Raw genomic sequence first — 15,155 nt, forward strand, 5'->3', positions numbered from 1 at the left:
CCTTGGAGGACCTGGGTCACGGGGGGCCCTGCAGAGCCCAAGGGGCACGGCTGCACAGACACCCGAGTCTGCACAAGCGCGGCAGCGTTCAGGAGCGAGGGTTCCCTCCGTGTCCTACTGATGGGGAGTGACATCTCTGAGGGCAAGGCCTCGCCGACTGTCAATGGCTGGAAGGGGAGGGACATCAACCTTGAACCCAGCTGTCCTACATCCGGCCCGAGTCCCGTCCCAGGTGCTTTGCCTCCCTGAGGCCTTTCACGCTCCTCTTGGGCGCCGGGAGCCCCCACCGAGGGTGCCCTTCTGGTTGCCCCCGTGTCCCTTCGCTGCTCTCCGGGCCCTGCTCCCTTCCCCCGGCACCGTCCTGCTCCCCTCGGGCACCTCGCTGAGCCTTCTGGTTCCCACTCTCCTAACACCCTTTATATGTTCCGGCCGTGACGTCTCCCTCACCGCATTTTGCCCATTGACTGGTGCTCTGTCTGAGCTCCTCAAAGGGGCAGTTTCTCGCTCCCTACATCCCCCGCAGCCAAGCCGGGGTCCTGACGCCCCGAGCTCCCAGAATGTCCTGGACGCAACTGTCCACTTGAGGCTAGCTCTCCCTGCTGAGCGCCTGTGCGGTGTAGGCACTCTGCCGGGCATATATAGTATCTCATTTAATCCTCACAACCAACCCTAGCGGTTTGACTGAGGACACACAGGAAAGCAAGGCCCAGAGAGGCTGAGGCTCCGGCCCATGGTCACACAGCCCCAAAGCAGCGGGGCCAAATTTTGAGGCCTGGTCTGCCTCCATAGTGTTAACTGTGGGCTCTTCTCTCACGGGTGCCCAACCCAGGTCCCTGCTCCTTTAAGGGACTTGGTACCAGATGGAAGTTGGACGGATGCTCTGGGCCGGCGCAAGCTTTCCGCAGGATACAGCACCGGACGCAGGCCCCGCCTTCGGGTCCCAGGCCCCTCGGTGCTTTCAGGGGCGGCTCCCGGGCGGGACCTCACAGCCTCGGGGGTCGAGAGGTGCGCCAAAGCTAAGGAAGGCAGCTGGGTGTTCCCAAGCACCCCGGGGGTTCGGACACTTCCCGTGACCGTGTGCTGTGGCCATCGACTGGGGCCCGGGGCTCAGCCCTGGAGCCGGGGCCGTGGAAGGTCTATGGGAAGATCGCGGGGTCAGCAGCCGCGTGTGTGAGGCGGGCAGGCGGCTGTGGAGGCTCGGCCCCGAGGTGGGCGCAGGGCCTGAGATGGGTGCGGGGCCTGAGATGGGCACAGGCCCTGAGATGGGCACAGGGCCCGAGGTGGGTGTGGGGCCCGAGACGGGTGCAGAGCCTGAGATGGGTGCAGGGCCCGAGCTGGGAGCGGGGCCCGAGGTGGGTGCAGGGCCTGAGGTGGGTGTGGGGCCCTGGGATGGGTGCAGGGCCCGAGGTGAGCACAGATCCCAACGAAGGCATGGGGAGGCCGCGTGGTACCCCCTGCCCCCCGCCCCGACACAGGGCCTGGGAGCCTTGGGAGGGGCTTGCAGCTCAGCGGGGCCTGTGGTGGAGGCTCGGCAGCGGGCGGCGGCCAGAGGCCCTGACGTGGCAGGGCGGGGGGGTGCCAGTCCTTCCGGGCTCCTGGCGGTAAGGGAGCCCAGGGGTGCCCCGAGCAGTCGGCACCATAGTGAGTGCGGGCGGCAGGGGCGGGGGTGCAGGGCCCGGCAGGCCAGGGCTCCAGGTTCTTCCCCCGCTGCTCCCCAGCTGCCCCCCTCAGCTCTGCACACCCCACCCCGTGCCCACTTGTGGGCCGCGGCCGCCTCTGCTCCCCGCGTGTTTTCCGCAGGCCGGCGCTGCGGGAGGTCGGGCGCAGCCTGTGCCCACCGCGTGGGCAGCCCACGGGCAGGACCCCGCGAGCCTGTCGCCGGGGCTTGGTTGCCAGAGGTTGGGCGGGCCCTGCCTCCCCGGAGCACCCTGGTCCAAGGGGTTTCTCCTGGGCACACGGTGCGGCTCCTGCGCCCCAGGGGCTCCGCGGAGTCCCGTCCCTCTTCTCACCCTGTGCTCCTTCTTTGGCAGAACCTGAGGCAAATGGAATCTTCTCGCCCTGGTGAAGAAAGACGCGTAAATGTCTTGGATGGTATCTTTCCTTCCCTGACTTTGAAGTGAGGCGAAGACAAGCCAAGTGGCCTAAACTGATAATAAGCACCCTTGAGTGTGCTGGTAGCTCCGAGTCAACAAGTGTCCAGAACATCGTGAGTGTTGGGAGACGGGGCTGTGAAGCCGTTTTGGACGGAAAGTCGTGTACAGCAGAGTCAGGTCCAGAAGCGAAAGTCTCAGGAGACGAGGTGACGTTCTGGAGATCATCAGGCCGCCGCGGGGATCTAAATCCAAGACTCCAACCTTTGCTTCCTTCTCTCTTCCTTCTCTTCCCCCTAACGGTCACCCTGTGGTGTCACTGGTTGGTGGAGGAACGTAGAGGCCCCGAGAATTAAGGGCAACCCCTTCTGCCTTTGAGGGACTTCCAGTCTAGGAGGGAGGTGAGCGGGTGAAAGGACGAGCGGACGATCCTTGACAACATGCTCAGGGGGACGAACAAAGGCTTCCATGCAAGTCTAACTGCACCCTGGCCTGCACCCTGTGCTTCCAAGGCCCCACCCCTCACCCCCTGTGGGACCTGGGGCATGTCCCTAACCTCCTGAAGCCCCAGTTTCCTCATGTGGAGGACCACCTCTTTGGGTCGCCGTGGAAGCATTCAGTATAGAGCCGGGCACACAGTCGGTGCTCAGTCGTTGGAAGCAGAAACTCAACCCTCCAGAAACACTACCTCCTCCCCTTATACTTCCCGTGGGGACCCCGCCATCTGCAACGTAGATTGCCACCTGCTTGCCCTTCAGTCCTCGTAAGAGCTTTCACAGCTAACTAGGAAGATTCGGAGTGAATATTCACTGAAGAAGTGGCTTCAGGGTGGATCAGTATGAGACCAACAAGCACAGGACACCTCGGATACGCCCGGGACTGTTCTGGCACCTTGCTGGCCCTGCGTAACCCGTATAACACGGACGCTGTCTGCACACCAGCTCCATTATCATCTCCATTTACAGATCAGGAAACCGGGGTCCAGAGGACGCTGAATACCTCGCCCCACGTCGTAGGGAGGGCGGGACTCAGCCGGGATGAGGCCCACTCGGCCGGGCCTGGAGCGGGGCTCTACGCGGACACCGCGGCCCTCACCGACAGGCGGCCTGACGAATGGATCTCGGGATACGGGGCCAGGTAACCCTCCTTCTTACAGACCCTGAAGCTGAGGCGGACAGAGGGCAGCCGACTTGCCGGAGCTCACACGGTCGGCTTTAGGGGTAAATGTCCGGGGGGTGGCAGGGTCCCTCTTCTCTGCCCCTTTGGAATTAGATGTAGCCTAGTGACCTATTTGACACCATAAAGTGTTGGTAGAAGTTGCCTGGAGCTCAGCGGGATGGGAGCTTGAAGAACTTGCCTCCTGTCCTCGAAGCACACGGTGAAGGTGAAATGAAGCTTCTGTCCCTCCGGGTCCCCGAGCGACTAGACGAGCAGGGCCCACCTGGCAACCAGGGTACCGAGTGGGCGACACGTGCTCATACGCGAAGCTCGTGAGACGGGGGCGGGATTGTCGTCACAGCAGAGCCTGGGTTCCCCCGACCAGACTCGCACCGCTGGGAGCAGGAGCTCGGGCAGCCAAGGCCTCGTCCGGCTTCCCGTGGCCTTACCTGCGGCGTGGGCGGCCGCGCTCCGGAGCCTCACCCACCAGGGACGTGGCCCCCTCACCCACTGCACTATTCTTGGATTGCAGGAGCCGATCGCTCACGGCACGAAGGGAAGACAGCTGCAGAATTCCAGCCGCCGACAGGAGGTTTTAGACGGACATGGACAGCTTGGCTCTGCTGGCTGATGGAGCAGACACGGCCTTCCCCAAAGCGCTGTCCCGGACCGGCTTCTCTTAGTAAAGAGAGCATCGTCGCGAGAACGAGCTTTTCATAAAGTATTGAGGTCAGCAACACCTCAATGCTAAAGATGTAAAGTCAAGGTTAACTGACCAGGTTTGTATCTGATTTTTCAGAAAGTTGCAAAGATTTATTAAGAATAATTCGTGACACAACCTAACAGGCTTATTACTTGCTATTTGGCAAATCATTAACACAGAAACAGGTGGTACTGACATCAAAAATGCTCAACTAATTTTTCAATAACATTTTTGATCAGTTAAAGGAATCCAACTAGAATTTTTAAAAAGCAGTTTCTACATGCAAAGAGTATCATTTATATTATATTTAACTAATGACAGAGAAGATTATACAAAAGAAGATTTTTAAATACTGATTTACATATATTTATTCTTATTAAAAATGTTTAGTAAGGGATCCCTGGGTGGCGCAGCGGTTTGGCGCCTGCCTTTGGCCCAGGGCACGATCCTGGAGACCCGGGATCGAATCCCACATCGGGCTCCCGGTGCATGGAGCCTGCTTCTCCCTCTGCCTGTGTCTCTGCCTCTCTCTCTCTCTCTGTGTGACTATCATAAATAAATAAAAATTTAAAAAAATTAAAAAAAAATGTTTAGTAACACATACCAAACAATTAGTAGCATCTAGGTCTAGACAAACTTTATATTCATTCTTATATTGTTTCTGCATCCTCTACATTTTATGTATGGACTTTATATTTTTCAGTATCATCTGGATTTTTCCATAAACCATATTTATAACCGAACAGTTCAATCAAGGTTTTCCTTTTTTAAGTTATATTTCCTTTCCCAAGATTGGGGAGCTCTCTGTGGGGTCCCTGGAGGCCATCTCGAAGGTGACCCTGAGCCCAGCTGCGACATCTGGGGAGGGCAGACCCGGGATGGGACCGTGTGGCCCTGGGGCCCCCTGGGTGCAGCCCCCCTTTTCAGTGGTAAGGGACCCGGGGCCCAGGGAAGGGGTGTGCCCACAGCCACGAAGCCAGCGAATGTAAAGAGAACAAGAGCTGGACTCAGGCCTGCCTGATGCCGCCGTCCATACACTTCAGCACTCCCCAGTCTCCCAGGGAAGCCCCTGGTCTGCACACTGTGCTAGATGCTCTCTCAAAACTTAGGCGGAGGTGACTTCCTGCCCTGCGTTCTGGTGCATCAGCATCTGCGGTGCCTTCCCAGTTAAAGCACTTGAAAATGCGTCATCTCCCCTAAACCCGTAACACCTCTGTGGACCGTCAAGGCCACTTAGCACTAAAGCTCAGTCCTCCTGTTTTCTTGGCCCTGCTTTCCACATCAGCCTGCTCCCTCGCCCGCCTGCGGTCGGTGTGGAAGACCAGGGGGTACCGGGGCCTCTCGTTTCTTAACTATGGACTTTAGGGCAGGTGACTTGAAGTCCCTGAACGTTACTTCCCTCTGTAAATGGGTGTACTAACGTACGTCATCCAGGTGATCCAAGGAAATGACACATGCACTTAGCGTCAGGGCCCAGGTTCACCCCCATGTTGCAGGGGACCTCATCTCCCGCAGACGCAGTGACCCACAGTTCCACAATGTGTCCTTTCTTTCTTTTTTTTTTTTTTTTCAATGTGTCCTTTCTATTTCCTTCTAGAGTCTTCTCCATGTCGTAGGCTGGTGCCCTCTGCCTCACCAACTCCTGCCCCTCCAACGCGGTGTCACCTCCTCTGAGAAGCCCGCTCTAACTCCTTCAGCCAAACTGAACACTCCCCACCTTTGGAGCCCTGTTGAAATTATGGATCTCGCCCCACTGTCTTCTACCTTAGGCTCATGACACCACTGGGTGACTGCCTTTTTCCACCAGGCCACACCAGCAAGGATCTTTTATAGCCGGTAAAGCTGGATCTATATCTATGCCTACCTAGCCGTTCATCCTCACGCACACTCGGTCACACGCACACGTGGTCAGACGGGCACCTGTATAAACACGAACATAAACACGCACAGGGGTATATTTCCGATAATTCAGCTCCATTAGAGAGAGTTGAGTTTTTGCCCCATCAGAAGAATAGATCAAGACTTGGAAAACCTCTGCTTTTCTTCCCTTGCTTTGAAAAGATAAAGAAATGTGAATGCTAAATGGGAACAGGGGATGAGAAGGAGATAAGCTTGGGAACGGAGAAAGGAGATGAGAAAGGCTAAATACACGATCTCACTTAACCCTCGGAGCAACCCGGCTGGGAGCTTCGCTTTACAGTTGAGAAAAGGGGGCCTGGGAGGGTTAAGTGCCACATCCAGGGTCGCAGAGCCAGGTTGGATCCTCGCTTGGCCCGGTTCTGAAGTCGGTGCTTTTCCTGCAAAGCTAGGCGGTGTGCCCCTTGCCAGCCGTGGGGTGGCGGGGAGCGGGACACGCTCTGAGCCGGGTTACAGGTGCTGGATTCTGGTCCTACCACTTCCTCCTGATGTGACCTGGGGTAGGTTACCTCCCTCTAGGCCTCATTTCATCCCCAACAAGACGGGAGGGAGACATGGAGAATCATTCAGGAGGAGCCTGTGAACGTGAACAGACCCTCCAGCAAGTGAAGCCCTGAGAGAAGCTCCCGGCGCAGAATTAGGGCAGCCCAGTGGGAGCTGTAACCCTTCCCGTGAAGGCCGCACCGGCCCCCGCAGATCCAGGAGGAGCCCCGCTCCCTCCAAACCCGACGCGGCCTCTGTCCCCCAGCCCCAGGCCAGGACCCCGCCCGGGCCCCAGCCGCTCACGTCCCCACAGCCTAGGTTCCCACCCTTTCTGCAGGGGACTTTAGCTAGGGCAAGGTGGACCTTGGATGACAGGAAATACATCTTGTAGAAAACCAGCAAAAGCAAAACTCTTCAGGGGCGCCCGGGGGCTCAGCGGTGAAGCATCTGCCTTCAGCCCAGGGTGTGACCCCGGGGTCCCGGGATCGAGTCCCGCATCAGGCTCCCTGCATGGAGCCTGCCTCTCCCTCTGCCTGTGTCTCTGCCTCTCTCTCTGTGTCCCTCATGGATAAATAAATAAAATCTTTTAAAAAAGAAAAAACTCTTCAATCCACTCCTCTTTACTGAGGTCTCCTCTGGGTCTGCAGCTCGCAAAGTGGCCACTTCCGAGTCTGCTTCCTTTTCCCGCCTCCCTTGGTCTCCGCGGGTCAGGGCGATGCCTGCCCGAGGGCAGGCGTCTCCTCCAGCGGCTGCAACGTCCAGACCGCCCCGAAGCCCTCGGGACACAGGCGCTGCCCGACAGCATCTTGTCTCTGCAGAGCTGGTCACGTCAGGTTGAACTGAGAGAGGTTAACATTCATTGGTTCACTCATCAAACACGTAGGGAACGTGTAACCTGGGCCCCACTCCGAGCTCCGCGCTAGAACAGCAACGAGTAGGACGAGGAGCCAGCGCTCCTGCGGCCTGAGGCCCCCGGGGAGGGGGGGACAGTGCTCGGCCCCCAGGAGCCTTGCACCGCTGGGGGCTGTTGAAGAGGTGCCGATGCCTGGCCCTCACCTCCAGGGGGTCTCCGCTTTCATTTAATTGCTCTGACATAGGGCCCAGGCTTTGTGGGGGTTTTTTAAATAGGCTTTTTATTTTATTTTGTTATTATTTATTTATTTATTCATGAGAGACACAGAGAGGGAGGCAGAGACATGGCAGAGGGAGGAGCAGGCTCCCTGCAGGGAGCCCGACGCGGGACTCGATCCGGGACCCCAGGGTCACGCCCTGAGCCGGAGGCAGACGCTCTCTGCTGAGCAACCCGGGCGCCACTAGACTTTTTATTTTAAAACAGATTTAGACTTACAGAATTACTATGAGGGTCGTCGAGCGAGTTGCTGTCTACACCACACGTAGTTTCACTACTGTGAACATCTGACATCAGTATGGTGCATTTGTCACAATTAATAGACCAATTTTCATGCATCGATATTAACTAAAGTTCATGCTTTGTTTAAATTTCCATAGTTTTTTCCTAACGTCGCTTTCCTGTGCCAAGATCCCACCTAGTACAGCACCTTTAGCTATCTTGTCCCCTTAGGCTTCCCTTGGCTGTGACAATCTCTGGGTTTGTTTTTTGTTTTTTTTTTTTTTTGGTCTTTTTAAAAGTTCTTCAGATTCTAACACACAACTGGGGGCGAGGGCTTCTGCTCTGGGGTCAAGGGCGGGGAGGTCCTGGTGGCAGGCCGTGCGGGCCCAAATTCCGGGGGGCCCTGGCCGCTGCGGGGCCTCGGTGCACGGGCCTGCAAGGCGTCCCTTGGTTCCCGCGCAGTGAGGGTGACGAAGGCCCGACCCCGGGCTGTGACGGGCTCACGAGGCTGAAGTTCCCCAGCCTTGCTGCGGCCCGGCCTCGGGGACACACGCGGCGTCTGGCCTTCTGTTCCACCTGCAGGCTGCGCTGCCCTGAGCAGATGAGGGTGCTCGCCGTGGGGACCCAGAGGGCGGGAGGGGCCACCCGGGAAGGCCCGTGGGCGCCAGGGACACAGGCCATCCCTAGAGGCAGAGGAGGAGACAGTGTGTGAGTGGGGGGTGTGGGGGGAGCCCTGGGTCCGCCGGGCCGAGCAAGGCAGGTGAGCAGGGCAGGGGCAGCCGCTCGCCCGCTGGGGTCTTCCCGGAGAGAAGCTGCGTGGCCTCCGCAGCAGGCGGGCCCTGCTCGCCCTCCCAGACTCTGGGTCACTGTGGACAAAGCCTGGCTGCACATGAGGGCCTGGCCCACGGACACTGAAGGTCCTGGGTCTCTGGGTTAGGGTTAGGGTTAGGGGTTAGGATTAGGGTTAGGGTTAGGGTTAGGGTTAGGGTTAGGGTTAGGGGTTAGGGGTTAGGGTTAGGGTTAGGGTTAGGGGTTAGGGGTTAGGGGTTAGGGTTAGGGTTAGGGTTAGGGTTAGGGTTAGGGGTTAGGGGTTAGGGTTAGGGTTAGGGTTAGGTTTAAGGTTAGGTCGACAGCAGCCAGGCCCTCCTGCCGCGGCCCCTCTGGCGCCACCACCTGGCATCCGCCCCGCACTTCGCGGCTGCAGAACCTGCCCAGACTGGGACGTTGTTTTCTTTTTAATGGATTTTTCTTTGGGAAATTGAAGACTTGTGTGTATTAAATACAACCAATTTCTAGAGGAGAAACCTAAAAATCACAGTAGGAAAAGGTTAACAGTGTCTAGGCTACAGCAGAACCGAGACAATGTAGTCCTGTAATTTAAAGATTCCAGATGCCTCAGGATTGACCTTTGCGTACAAATTGACCTGTTAACTTTGCTGTTTGTGGTTCTTGGTGCCGAGGTTCTCAGGACAAGCTAGGAGGCCTTCGCACCTTGAGCTGTCTTCCCTGAGGGGTTATATGGCTTTTGAATCAGGTTTCCTTCGCTGCGAGGGAGCAGCAGCAGCACCCAACTTCCGGGCAGCTTCTCTTTGGGGCCACCAAGCCCCAGAACCTGTTTGGCTAGGCCAGCGCCCTAGCAGGTGCAGCAGCTCGGACTTGCCAACCTCCCGCAACATCGCCTGAATCTTTCCAGCCCCCTCTGAGCGCACAGTAGGACCAACTTCTCCTCGCATCTGTTTCTGTTCCTGAGAAAGTGCTGCCGCCAGCGTGCAGGTGGTTAGGGTCCCCCACCCCCCAGCCCCTCCGTGTCTCCCCACACTGCAGGGCAGGATGAGGGCAAAGGCCACCACAGGCACATTTGCATGATGCAAACACACTGGCCGTTTTGATTGCAGCCAAGCTTTGTTTCCTCAAAGCTGACCTGGGATCAGGCTCCACATTCAAGTGTCCAGTGAATCTCCAGTAATAGGGAGTCTTCCCCGAGTCTTCTCCCTCTACATTCTTGAGGCCGAAGAAATTAGAGATGCAAAGAACTGATAACCCAAGACGGTTCTGTCTGCGATTTGCCAGCACCAGTCAGCACCAGCCCTGTCGACGGTCCTTGCACCTTTGAGACCCGGAGAGATTCGTGGATGATTTTAAAATAATGGTAAGTGCCGATGTGCAGAAGAGCCTTCTCATTGTTAGAAAGCATTTCTGTGTTCCTCACTTTACAGTGAAGGTGTAGATGGCAAGAGTCAGGGTTGGAGTTTTAGCCCTGCTGCGTGACCGTGGGCAAATTACTTAGTCTCCCTGGCCTCCATTTGCTCATCTGCTCATCAGGATAAAAACACCATCCATCCCTACAGCGTTGTGTTAGGAGGATCAAGAGGAATATTAAGTGCCAGGCTTAGGCCCTGACACGTGCTAAAACCCCGTCAAGGGTAGCGAGGACTATGAGGATTCCTACCGCGACTTCGTGAGCAGGAAGCAGGTGAAGACATGAGAGCTCAGAGACGGGGTGACTGATCCGTGTGATGGCAGAGGCTTTCGGGGCTCAAACTCTGAACCTCCAGGCCCCGAGTCCAGGGCCCTCTCCTCACACCGCACCAAGGTGCCCGTACCCGCCCTGCCCAGGCTGCAGGCACTCCGCCGAGGCAGGGGTTCCGGGCTGGAGAAACAGCCACATCACAGGCAGTCCAAGCAGGCAGAGGGGGATCCCCCAGACGGGCAAGAGCCAGACACCCAAGGCCCAGGGCCGGACGCCCAGGGCTCAGACACAAGTGGGGAGATCCAACCCTGGGCCCGTGGCAGGTGCATGAGGCCGAGGTGTGAGATCCTTGGCACGAAAGGGCGGGTGACCTCACAGCAGCCAGCGGAAGCCGACTTGGGGAGCGGCAAAGTGACAGGAGAGGTCAGAGGCTGGAGACCAGGAGACAGGAGGAACTCAGAGGCAGAAATAGAGGGACGAAAACCTGACCAAGAGGCCCCAAGATCACATGAACGGAGGACGGCATCTGCCTTTCTGGGCATGGCAGGTGAAAGCAGTCTGTGGGAAAGTCAGTTAGGATTCCTTCTAATGACAAAAAAAGTGTCTTTCCTTAGCAAACCAGGAAACACTCCCTTCATCTCCAAACTCAAGTCAAATTCCCAAGCCCACAGTCAAGTGAAATCAGCTGGGAGGGAGAGGACACAATGAGACTTGATCTGGGATGCTCTGATGTCCATGGGATGCGTCCACGTGATGTCCACGTTCCCTGCCCAGAAGTAACCAGAATCTCTTCAAGCCTGTCCTCAGGGACCAGGAGTCAAGGAACCGTAGAATGAAAGCTGACGCAGCTCAGATTTCCCTCCAGCACATGAGGCTTCCTTTCCAAAGTGGCCTGCCAGCCTTTGCTTGAACACCTCTGAGGATGAGGAGCTTGCTCCCTGCCAAGGCAGCCCCGTACATATACGGACAGCTCTGGATTGTAGAGAATGTTTCCTTGTTTGCCTGTCAGGATTCCTTCAGCTGCCAGGGACAGAAAAGTCCAGCTGAAATGGTCATTATAAAAAAAAAATGAGTAATTAAGGAATACATTGTGTGGTGGACTCTCCATGTGCCAACCAGATGCCCCTCCACTGAAGGACATTTAGCACCAGCTGATGGAGAGCCGCCAGCCAGCAACCTTTAAGCCTCAACCCCTTCGGGGATTGCTCCACGCTCTCCTGGGGTAACCCGAAGCCCATGAGTAATCACTGCTGGAGTATAGGTGTCTGGGTGCTAACTCAGGGCATGGCCGAAGCTGTTGTAAGGCCTGTGTTTGGCTTGAGTCCTCCCTCTGCGGCTTCTGCTCCCTCCCCTTCCTCAAGTGTTCATCCCCAGGACACTCTCCAATAAATATACCACACCCCAGGCTCCATCTGAGTCCACTTACCAGGGAACAAAATTGTGGCATGTTGGCTCACCTAACTGAACGATCTAGAGGACGTCAGGCATGGCTGCTTCCAGGGGCTCAGAATGAAAAAGTTAGGGCGTAGCATTACCCCTTTGGTCTGCATGCTCCTTTGTGTTGACTTCCCCCATAGGTGTATGCATGCACTTGTGAATCCAGTGAGCAGAGAAGATTTTTACCAGCAAATTCATAGAAATTCAAAACGTGCTTCCCATCAAACTGCTCTGAGTCACAAGCTGATTCTTAGACCCATCAGTGTGGCTAGAGAGGAAGGGGTATGCCGATCACCTTAGGCCAGAGCCGTGGGATCACCTGGACGAAGGAAGAGAGCTGGCCCGCCAAAACGACCACGTTGGCCTAGAGTAAGAGGGAGCTATTCCCTGAACAAGATGTGGGGTCTGTGACAAGAAAGAAAGCCAGACCCCCTGCAGGCAAACCCCACAAAGGCCTACCACAATTTTGCCACGTGGGACTCGGTCCCCACACGGTTGGCATCCTCGGGGCCACCTGATGTCAGTCAAGCCCTCCACCCCAGATAATCCATCACGTATCTGAAGCGCTCCACTCCACCCCCACCTCCAGTCGGCTCTCCTCAGGTCCCAAACTTCCATCCTCCTGTGGTCCGACCCTGAGCCCTCTCACCTCTCAGGGCATTTTCTCCTAAAAACAATCTATCTTTTGTCATTAGTTTCGAAGTGTGCTGCCCAGGATTAAATACAAAGCTCTTAAAAAAGAACAAGATAATCACTTCTCTCCTACATATTCTACTTCTATTAGTCGAGTCTGAAATCAAAATAATGAGCTTCTCTTGGTGGACAAAAAATGGACTTGTAACAACGCTGGCTCTCTACTGGCAAAGCCCTATTTGCTGAACGCCCTTATCTGCTAAGCTGCTTTCCCAAGTGCCAGGGCTGGCGCCTATCACCTCACTCCACCGCTGTGCGGTTAGAGTCTTGAACAATATTGCAGACAACAGGGGCACCTGGGTGGCTCAGTGGTTGAACGTCTGCCTTCGGCTCAGGGCGTGACCCCGGGGTCCCGGGATCGAGTCCCCCATCAGGCTACCTGCGGGGTGTCTGCTTCTCCCTCTGCCTGCGTCTCTGCCTCTCTCTGTATCTCTCATGAATAAATAAAATCTTTAAAATATGTATTATGTATAACAAATTACAGTCATATATATATATATATATAGATCGATAGGCTATTAGAGCTCATGCTACCTTGACTTTGTGTGTAGGTGCATAAAAATTTACATGAGTGAGAAAGAGTACTAGATCAGAATGCTGGCTTTAAGGTCAGAGCTCCAACTTCTACCAGAGGTACGACCTTTGTAATTCACTTAATTGCTCAATCCCCATTTCATCACATCTACAATGAGTTAAAAATAGCTACCTCATGCGAGGTGTACATATCAAAGTCCAATACATATGCTTTGAAAACTGTGAATGCATGTGTGTATGCAGTATAAAACATTTTACATTATAAAATGTGTTTCTTACCATGTAAGAATGTTATGATATAAAATGTTTCTCTTACTGTAGGTCACCTTTTAAGAATCTGGAGAAAAACACTCCTTCACACCATGTGCTCCAAAGTGCCCAGGCCTATGTCTGTCTTAGTCACAATTGTGCATGCAGATTCATGCATACACAGAATGAAACAAAAGCTTTATGAAACAAAACTCACTTGCTACATAGAAGTAAAAAATCGAACTCCAATAAAAAAATATACAAAAAAAGAACTAAAAAAATAAAGCCAAGTAGCAAACATGGTTTTATTACTATTTCAATACAACCTAGAAAAAAAATCCCCCAATAAAGACCACAAAACCTGAATATACTGGTCATGACCCACTATGTTATTTCGCAGCCCATCAGTGATGCAACTCAGTCTCAAAAGTGCAGATCTGGTACAAGAGCCAGACAAGGATTTCAACAGAGGGTAAACACTGCCCTGAAGAAACTCCATCTAAGGTACAGAAGCCCAAGGGGGGGCACCCAGCAGAGACCCTGGAGGTCAGAGGGCTCCCTAGAGAAAGTTGCGCTGAAGCTGGCATTGAAGGATGAATAGGAGTCACAGACGTTGGAGGTGACGGAAGCCGGGACAGGCATGGAGAGCTGCTGGCAGGAGGATCTACCTGTGCAGGGAGAAAACAAACCCCTGGTGTCTTGCCCTGCAGCACAAGGAAAGGCAAAACCAGTATTTCCTACCTAAACATCACGGTGAGCAGAGGTCATTGAATTGAATGGTTGCCAGATAAAAACATATAAGCATCTTTACAAAAACATATGTATTCTTTACAAAAATGTTAAGTATACAAAAACATTGGCATACATAAATAAACAAAAAAACACCTCAAAACTCTTAAGAAAAATACAAAGAAGGCAATTATGACCAGGATATTTGATAGGTGGGATGAAGTTCAAGGTTATTCTCTCACACTTCCTTAGGGAGTACTCAATCAGGCATAATTTATCTAATTGCTCACGCTTACTTTTAATCTCAGTGGAAATGAAACTGCTTAAATTGCAAAGGTGATAAAGCTTTGAAAAACGTAGACAGGTGTGGTTCCTGGCTCCAGAGAGTTCCCCTTTTCCATGTACCCGCCATTCTCAGCATTACTCACACCTGCAGACAAGGCAGGGCCTCAGGCTGCAGCTCCCAAGTGGAGCCAGGGTAGGGCTGGCTCCTATAAAAAAGCAACTCAACCACAGATAAACCACCTTCCAGCTGACTCTGCCCCCACACTCCACTTTCCGGCACTCTGATAATTAGGCCTCTGGTTGACCTGTTTCCTGGTTCTGGTCCATCTCCCCCATGCCAGAACCAGGCTCCTATACCTAATCCCCTTTGGCATGGAATTTCAGCAAAGGTTTTTCTTTCTCCAGTTGGCTCCAGCCTCTACCTCCACCGTTTTCTCTCTACATAATCTTTCCACACACCTGCAACCAAATTATTGCTCCAAAAGATCCTAAGAAACTAGATGATCTGAGAAGGTGCACACATTGTCATTCTTTTTTGTTTTTTTGATTCAGTGAAGAAGTCCAAGGGGATCCAAAGGGTGTAGAACAGATTAACTTTGGGGGCAGAGGAAAGGGGGTTAGGGTCAGAAAAGAAGCAGATCTATGCAGAAAGAAAGAAAGAGACTAAGAATGAGAAGTCTCAGGCACCCAGCAGGCAACATGAAGATGGAGGATTCCAAGTGAGTGGTTGAAGTGAAGAAAGGAAGGAGCCATAAAAGGAAGCTTTTTCTCACATTGAAGTTTTGCTACATTATGCTCCAGCTACCCTGGCCTTTTTGTTGCTCCAAACACAACTCTTTCGTATGATGTGTTCTCCCCTTGGTCTCAATAGGCTGTCCCCCAACCTGGCACCTCCCTACTCATCCTACAGAGTCACCTTATGGGTCCCTTGCTTGGGGAGGTCTCCTCAGGCCATGTCACCTATTATAAACTCTCACCCCACCTTCTTTTCTTAGTACCTCCCATCTGAGCATGATTACTGTATCACCATTATATAAGATCTCTCCCCTTCATTTG

The 15,155-nt window shown here is 54.1% G+C and overlaps 1 long non-coding RNA gene across 4 annotated transcripts; it reads left to right on the forward strand.

Annotated features, from left to right (window-relative positions):
• Positions 1 to 858: 858 nt before the first annotated feature.
• Positions 859 to 6,909, forward strand: LOC112641090 (uncharacterized). 4 transcript variants are annotated; one of them, XR_004816915.2, is made up of 4 exons: positions 865 to 1,208; positions 2,031 to 3,310; positions 3,781 to 4,027; positions 5,549 to 6,909. It is a non-coding gene; the product is annotated as an uncharacterized LOC112641090 (long non-coding RNA). The 4 variants fall into 4 exon arrangements; XR_003124492.3 differs by having other exon boundaries at positions 868 to 1,208; positions 2,031 to 3,227; XR_004816914.2 differs by having other exon boundaries at positions 859 to 1,280; positions 2,031 to 4,027.
• The last annotated feature ends 8,246 nt before the right edge of the window (positions 6,910 to 15,155 follow it).

The sequence above is a fragment of the Canis lupus genome, chromosome 6 (genome assembly GCF_003254725.2).
Source record: "Canis lupus dingo isolate Sandy chromosome 6, ASM325472v2, whole genome shotgun sequence".
Taxonomy (NCBI): domain Eukaryota; kingdom Metazoa; phylum Chordata; class Mammalia; order Carnivora; family Canidae; genus Canis; species Canis lupus.